Raw genomic sequence first — 7,718 nt, forward strand, 5'->3', positions numbered from 1 at the left:
ACCAAATTAGACCTTACGCTATTAATATGACTCGATTTGGAGTCAATTGTTATATGAAGCACGTTTAATTATTGTTCACTCCCCGTAACCTTGTGTTATTGTTGAAATTCATAGACACATTGTTATTGAACCGTGGGCTATATATTGTTATGGCTTTAGTATTGTTGTTTGGGTGATGTTGTGGCATCAGTACACGTGTGGTGCGGGTTGATTATTGTATTGTGAATGAGATGCATGTGTGGCGACATAAGGGTGGTGTGAATTTATGCACATGCGGCGAGATAAGGGGGCTTATGCGCGTGTTGCAAGTGAGGGGAAATACTTCATTGTGATGCACACGCGGCGAGATAAGGGGGCTTATGTGCGTGAAGCTATTTAGGAAAAATGTTTGAAATGTAAGGCTCACGCGGCATCATAGGGGTGATTTGTGATTATGTGTGTGGTGCTTAGGGGTGATTCTTGATGTGATTCTTGTGTTGCAACGGATTGGTGATTTGAACATGTCATTGTTTTTGCTTAAATGATTTCACTTTGTGTTTTTACGTATTTCGGTTAATTTGCGTGTTATCACATATCTACCCTTTGTTGCTATTTATTTGGTTATGCTCTCTATTGTTAGTTTTATATTAATATTCTGCACAGGTTATTATCTAGTTAGTGTCTCGACTTGAACCTCGTCAACACTCCACCGAGGTTAGTCTTAATACTTACTGGGTACCGAATGTGGTGTACTCATACTATGCTTCTGCACATTTTTGTGCAGATCCAGGTAACTCAGAGTGTACCGGACGTTGGTGAGCTGATTCTGAGTTGTTGTGAAGACTTCAAGGTATACCTGATGTTCGGCTCGCAGGCCTCGGAGTCACCTTCCATTATTTTCCTTCCTACTGTTTATTGTTTCTCCAAAGTAGTGTTGTATTTTGAGATTTCCCGTTTACTTTCTATAGAGCTTATGACTATGCATTACTGGTTTTTGGAACTGTGATTGGTATTTCCATATTGGCTATTTTTTGGGTCACATTCTCAGTTTTATTTAACATTAAGTTGTTATATTCTGTCTGATGTTGTTGTGTGATAGGCTTACCTAGCCTTAGATACTAGTTTCCATCACGATCCTTAAGGTGAGATTTTGGGTCGTGACATCCGAGCGCGTTTCGGCGCATAATGTGAAAACTTTGAAAAAATGAGTTTTAACCTGAACATTCTTGAGTTTTAATAGTCGATTCTTGATATTTGATGTTACTTTGATGAATTTAGTTAGAGAGCGAGTTTGTATGATGTTATTATACTTGTGTTCTTGTTTGTTTTGGAACCTTAGAGGTTCGGTTGAGTTTCGGATGTGTTACGAAATGATTTTGGACTATTGAGGAATGCTGGTGCATCAGGTCTGCAGATCTCGTATTTGTGAGGAGCTGATCTCAAATGCGAGCCTTGCATTTGCGAGACAATGCTCGAATTCACGATACTGGGAAGGGGCAGGAGACTTTGCAAATGCGAAGTCTGAGGCGCATTTGCGATAGGGGGTTGATCACATTTGCAAATCTTTTGTCGCATTTGCGATACTGACTAGATTGGGGAAGCTTCGCAAAAGCGAAGCTTGGACCACATTTTCCAAGGTGGGAACTTCACAAATGCGAGATACTTTTCGCATTTGTGATGTTTGTGATGCTCAGACTGTGTTTGCAATTGCGAACAATGATTCGCTTTTGCGATGGACGTAATTGTGACATCTGCAGTTGGGTAAAATGTGGGGATTTCTGGACTTAACTCATTTTTCACCATTTTCAACCCTAGACTCCACATAGGTGATTTTTGAAAAGCCATTTCTTCCCAAATTCATTGGTAAGCAACTTTAATTTGGTTTTAATCAATTTCCATTACTTTTTCATGAATTTCTTCATCAAATCTATGAATTTCTTCGTAGAAATTTGTGATTTTGGGTAGAATTTAGGAATTTTATAAAATTGAGATTTAGACCTCAAATTGAGGTCAGATTTCAAAACAAAACACATATTCTGGCTCGGGGTGAATGGGTAATCGGGAATTGATCTTAATCTCGGGTTTTGACCATATGGGCCCGGGTTGACTTTTTGTTGAATTTTTCAATTTGCTTATAGATTGAACCTTTTTTCATTCATGAGTAGTTTCTAAACCTTGTTTTGAATTGTTTGAATAATGTTTGGCTAGATTCGAATGGTTTGGAGGCTTGTTCTAAAGGAAAAGCCATGGTTGATTGTTGATTGTGTTCCGGGAAGAGGTAAGTGTCTTGCCTAGCTTTGTTGAGAGAATTTTTCCTAACAAAATGATATTGTTTGCTACATAGAGGAGTGATGTATATGCGAGGTGACGAGTGTATATGCAGGTGCTAGGGTTATCATGCTCGGGGTAGATTATATGGTTCTTTGTACCTTGTTGGACTTTGTGATTTCCTTGCCTCATGCTTTACTTGACTTCTATAATAGTATGCACATAATTCCAATGCTAGAGACCATGATTTAGCTTATTACAGCTTAATTAAATATAGTGGACTATTTGTGAGACTATTGATGTACTAAAATTAGTCGTAACAATACCTATATCATGAACACATATATATGTTTGTTACTGTTGAGATACTTGGGTCCCATGTTTATGCTGAAGATCATATTTGAGCTTTGTTGTGATAATTGAACATTGGGGTTCTTAAAGTTTATTGATTTGCTTATTGATGCAAAAGTTGTGGATATCATTCACGTGGTGTTTTATGCTTAATCACTCTTCTTGGTGTTATCCATGATTCCTACCTTGCTTGGTGTTGATGTATATGTGCTTGATGAGGAAGAGTGAATTGCACGATGGGAGTTTTCGTGCTTGTGAGTAAGAGTGACTTATGCATGAAGGGTGATGTCGTGCCATTATTTTACATTATCATGTGAGGAAGAAAGTAAAAGCACGAAGGGTGATGTCATTCCATTGTTTTACATTATCATGTGAGGAAGAGAGTAAAAGCACGAAGGGTGATATCGTGCACGAAGGGTGATGGAACGAAGGGTGCTTCCATGCAGGCAAGGACGAGAGACATGCATTATATTGTATTATCTTTCCCTTGTGTATACATTTATGCCTTTATCCTGAGTTGTTATTAATGCATCTGTGCTTTTTATGTTGATGGATTGTTGTCACGTCTTTGACTGATACCTTATTTGTTATTGTCCTATCCACACCTATTTGTTTACTATTGTTACATTCATGCTTATCTTATTGTTTGTTATACCTACATCTATGTCTTTTTCTCGTTTGTTGTGGTTTCATCTAAACCTTATACCTTGCTAGCTATCAAAATCTATATTTTCTTACCTTATTTGCTATCATTACTTCTGTGCCTCTTACCTTGTCTGTTATGGTTATCCATATGCTTCTGCGTTATTTGTTACTACTATCTGTGTACTTTCTACTTTGTTGTTACTGCTATTGGTAGTCCTTCTACCCGGTTGGTACTGTTATACATATGCTTGGTGAAGATGAGATAAATGCACGAATGGTGTTGCCTTGCTATTTGATTTGACATACATGCACATGTTTGGTAAGGATGAGGTAAATGCACGAAGGTTGTTTCTGTGCCTTTTGATTTGATATCTTGAACACATTCCTCTTATATGAAGATTTGTGGGTTACTATGTTGATTTGGTGGTTATTGCTTTAACATCATGATTTGAGCTGTTAGAAAAGGGTTGGTAGGGATATTGAGGAACTGATCATTCATTCTTTTAGATAATCATTTACTATTTCTCATATTTGTTCTTGTAATCAACATTGTTATTTCTAGCGTTGTTTCTATTGCAAATTTAACTGAACGAGTTATATCAGTAAGTATCTTTTGAATTAAAAACCTCGTCACTACTTCGCCGAGGTTAGTCAAGATACTTACTGAGTACATGGGGTTCGTTGTACTCATACTACGCTTCTACACTTTGTATGCAGATATTTAGGGAAGAGCGGTTGCGCAGTTCGAGAGTCTAACATTGAAGACGTACCAGCACCCCCGATACAAGCTACCTTTTGGTCGTGGTAGATTAGAAGTTATAAATCTGTTTATGTAACTTTCGAACATATGATGTGTTTTTTTTCCTCAAACTATAGTTGTACTCATATTCATAGTCGCTCATTAATTTGTACTACTAGTCCTAGGGATAGTCGTTTTAAAATCTTTTGGCTATTTTATTCATTCTCTATGTTGATTTCTTATCATAATAGTGACTTTTATTGTTAGGCTTACCTAGCGGGTTGGGTTAGGTGCCATCACGATTTAGTGGGATTTTGGGTCATGACAAGACCTATTCTCTATATTACAAATAAATGTAGGTGTTGTTTACCAAGATACATCCATTACTCCGCCTGATTTAATTTCCAATTTTCCTAACAATCCACCCTAATTTGCAATTATCATAGGTATCAAGTACCAATGATGACTCTTATTTTTTTTAATTGCTTTAATCGAGTTGTTAAATAGTGAGTCGATTAATATAGAATTGTTCTGGATATTTAAACATCAACTGTCAGTATTAAACAAGATATAATAGTAATGTTGGGCATAGTCGTGCATAGCACGGGCACCAATATCTACTCTTGTACTATATATAAATAAAAATGAACAGATGAATTGGATAATTTCGTTATATATGTATACGGGTAAAATCGGGCCCGTTGAACATCTCAGTTTCCCGGTAAGACAAAGGGACTGGAACGTGATCATAAGGAATCGGAGTCTGGGCAAAAAACCTCTCGCATCGGGGATCGAGCAAAACAACCGCCATCGGAAGCATCAGGGCCACATCTCCCGGGTCTCGTTCGAATCCCTCAACTTCGGAGAGCATTACCAAACGGCCGAACACGACTAACAAAGAGCCGTGACATCCATGTCAAACCGGATGTCACGGCGTAAATCTCGGCCCGTATCAGCAGTGAATCAGTGATTAGTATAAAGAACGATTTTTATCCTTTTTTAGAATTGTACTTAGGGTAAAACTCCCCAACTATATAAAGGAAAAACTAATTGTTCATTAGACACATTGTAACACGCATATCAAGGAAATTTATTTTAATTCTCTTTGTTGTTCAAAGCTCTTATTCTTGTTCTTAAGTTCTTCATAAGTATAAACTTGGAATCGAGAGCAGGTTCTTCATCAAGCTATCAACCGAGCTCGGAATCACCCTTATCATTGGTTTGATCACCTATTACGTTTTTGATTTGCTTAATCTAACGTCATTAATCACTCATATTGAATTAATCCACATATCCTTAAAATCACATATAAATTCAATTGTTATCCATTTTTTAGGGTAAACAGTTTGGCGCCCACTGTGGGGCTGGGGATAATAGTGGTAATTTGATACAAATTTCCATAATACACTCTATTTTACACTTGTTCTTTGAGATTTTAATTTCAGGTCAAATTAAAAATGCCGAACTCTCAATCTGCTCCTTTGAACGTTGATGCAGATTCTGGCCACCAGGGCGAGAACAACAATGTAGTACCCAGCAACGAGGTGCTCCCTATTGACCCCAACGGAGTTCCAGTCGCGGACCTGATCGATGATAACTCATATGTAGCTATCGATGCAAACTTGCCTACCGACCTCGAAAATAGCATTGGCGGGGGAGCCCGATCGATGTCCCGGAGTACACACGATGGCAAAGGTGATGGGATAAATTTGTGGGTGATATTCGAAATGTTATAGGCTCAACAGGAAGCGATAGTCCAGTTGTAGAACCAAAGTCATGCCCCCATCAGAATTGAGCCCGAACCATCCCGAGAAAACACTCACAGAAATGAACCGGCCACAAAAAGGCCGGGTGAAGTTGAACCCGGAACCTACCCCGAGATAATAAAGATGCTTGAGGAACTAACAAACCGGGTGGAATCGGGAGAAAAGGAAAATCGAAGCCAATGACAAAAAAATGGAGACCTATAACTCCAGGGTTGATCAAATCCCAGGAGCACCCCCGATATTGAAAGGCTTGGATTCTAAGAAGTTCGTCCAAAAACCTTTCCCTCGGTGCGCAGCTCCGAAACCAATCCCAAAGAAGTTTCGTATGCCCGAAATTCTAAAGTATAACGGGACCATAGATCTGAATGAATATGTAACCTCCTACATATGTGCCATCAAGGGAAATGACTTGGAAGATGACAACATCGAGTCGGTTTTACTGAAAATGTTCAGGGAAACCCTGTCTAAAGGAGCAATGATATGGTATCACAACCTGCCCCCAAATTCCATTGATTCGTTTGCTATGTTTGCGGATACCTTCGTAAAAGCTAATGTTGGGGCCATCAAAGTCGAGATAAGAAAATCAAACCTCTTTAAAGTCAAGCAAAGAGATAACGAAATGCTCAGGGAGTTCGTGTCGAGGTTCCAAATGGAAAGGATGGATCTGCCCCCCGTTGCGGACGATTGGGTTGTTCAAGCATTCACTCAAGGACTCAACCCCTAAAGCTTTTTGGCTTCACAGCAGCTGAAATAGAATTTGATAGAGTACCCGGCGGTAACTTGGGCTAACGTCTATAACAGGTATCAATGGAAAATCAAAGTGGAGGATGATCAGCTCGGGGGCCCCTCTGGGTCCTTGTATCCCATCAGAACTAATGACATGTCTAAAAGAGTCGACGATCATGAACCAAGACCGAGCAGAGATCGGTACCAATCGTATAGTGAAGAACGAACGGGCAGTGGATCCAGACGTAACCCAGCGAGGAATGAAAAAAGAAGCGATCAAGGTAATAATAACCGGGGACTCATGAAAAAAATAGGTTTTGACAGGCCGATCGGGGCTAGGGAGGCACCAAGGCTATCGAAGTACAATTTCAACATTGATGTTGTCAGAATCGTATCAGCCATCGGACGTAACAAATATAACAAGGGTCCTCGGCCATTACATTCTGATCTTGCCCAAGGAGACCCCAACCTGATGTGTAAGTATCATGGCACCCACGGCCACAGGACCGAAGACTGCCGATGGCTAAGGGAAGAAGTGGCCCGGTTATTTAATAACGAACACCTCCGGGAGTTTCTGAGTGATTGAGCCAAATATCACTTTAGGAATAGGGACTCCAACAAGTAGACCGAGCAGGAGGAACCTAAGCACATGCCGGAGGAGACCTCAGATTACATGCCGGAGGAGACCTTCTCTTTCAACGATGAAGACGCTGAAGGTATCGTGCAACCGCATAACGATGCCCTGGTAATATCTATACTCATAAATAAATCTCGAGTTAAGCATGTGTTGATTGATCCAGGTAGCTCGGCCAACATCATCAGATCGTGGGTCATAGAGCAGCTGGGTCTATAAGACCAAATAGTGCCCACAGTCCGGGTCTTAAACGGATTCAATATGGCATATGAAACTACTAAAGGCGAGATAACCCTACCAGTGAACACCGCCGGAACTATTTAGGAAACGAAGTTCTACGTCATCGAGGGGGATATGAGGTACAACGCTCTATTCGGAAGGCCATGGATTCACAACATGAGGGTAATACCCTCGACACTGCACCAGGCATTGAAGTTCCCCACACCGGGAGGGATCAAAACAGTTTACAGAGAACAATCGGCCGTAAAAGAAATGTTCGCGATCGATGAGGTGATCCCGATATCCACCCTCTCTACATCTAAGAACCCGAAGTTGATTGGGAAGGAAGAAACTAAATAAGAATCATAGACACCAGCCCTGATCGAACCGT

Source organism: Nicotiana tabacum, chromosome 23 (assembly GCF_000715075.1).
Source record: "Nicotiana tabacum cultivar K326 chromosome 23, ASM71507v2, whole genome shotgun sequence".
Taxonomy (NCBI): domain Eukaryota; kingdom Viridiplantae; phylum Streptophyta; class Magnoliopsida; order Solanales; family Solanaceae; genus Nicotiana; species Nicotiana tabacum.